Source organism: Syngnathus leptorhynchus, unplaced genomic scaffold (genome assembly GCF_054491065.1).
Source record: "Syngnathus leptorhynchus isolate UIUO unplaced genomic scaffold, UIUO_Slep HiC_scaffold_46, whole genome shotgun sequence".
Lineage (NCBI taxonomy): Eukaryota > Metazoa > Chordata > Actinopteri > Syngnathiformes > Syngnathidae > Syngnathus > Syngnathus leptorhynchus.
The window spans coordinates 436,240-437,500 of record NW_028232013.1 but is presented as its reverse complement, the minus strand read 5'-3'; positions in this window follow the sequence as shown (position 1 = coordinate 437,500).

The window sequence follows — 1,261 nt, the reverse complement described above, 5'->3', positions numbered from 1 at the left end:
CCAGAGCTCCATAGCACCAGAGCTCCATAGCTCCATAGCACCAGAGCTCCATAGCTCCATAGCACCAGAGCTCCATAGCTCCATAGCACCAGAGCTCCATAGCTCCATAGCACCAGAGCTCCATAGCTCCATAGCACCAGAGCTCCATAGCTCCATAGCACCAGAACTCCATAGCACCAGAGCTCCATAGCTCCATAGCACCAGAGCTCCATAGCTCCATAGCACCAGAGCTCCATAGCTCCATAGCACCAGAGCTCCATAGCTCCATAGCACCAGAGCTCCATAGCTCCATAGCACCAGAGCTCCATAGCTCCATAGCTCCATACTTCCATAGCACCAGAGCTCCATACCTCCAGAGCTCCATAGCTCCAGCCTGGGTGGCTGGTGGCTCCATAGCTCCATACTTCCATAGCTCCAGTCAGAGAGTTGGCGAAAATTGCACTAAGTGCGAAAGCCCATTCATTTACAACGGCGTGTCCACAAGGCGGCGACATTTCCCCGTTACCGGTGGCTGCGCGGCGGGTGAGTGACAGAGCTTATCCGAGCGGCTGGAACTCTGCGCCGGCGTGGTCGAGCGTGAGGCCCCGGCCCTTTGGCTGCCTGGTACCTAAAACACTTCCATTGATCCAGCCACGGAGGGTGCTGGCTGGTGGCTCCATAGCACCAGAGCTCCATAGCTCCATAGCACCAGAGCTCCATAGCACCAGAGCTCCATAGCTCCATAGCACCAGAGCTCCATAGCTCCATAGCACCAGAGCTCCATAGCACCAGAGCTCCATAGCTCCATAGCACCAGAGCTCCATAGCTCCATAGCACCAGAGCTCCATAGCTCCATAGCTCCATAGCACCAGAGCTCCATAGCTCCATAGCACCAGAGCTCCATAGCTCCATAGCACCAGAGCTCCATAGCTCCATAGCACCAGAGCTCCATAGCTCCATAGCTCCATAGCTCCATAGCACCAGAGCTCCATAGCTCCATAGCACCAGAGCTCCATAGCTCCATAGCACCAGAGCTCCATAGCTCCATAGCACCAGAGCTCCATAGCTCCATAGCACCAGAGCTCCATAGCTCCAGGGCTCCATAGCTCCATAGCTCCAGGGCTCCATAGCTCCAGGGCTCCAGGGCTCCATAGCTCCATAGCTCCATAGCTCCATAGCTCCATACTTCCATAGCACCAGAGCTCCATACCTCCAGAGCTCCATAGCTCCATAGCTCCAGCCTGGGTGGCTGGTGGCTCCATAGCTCCATACTTCCATAGCT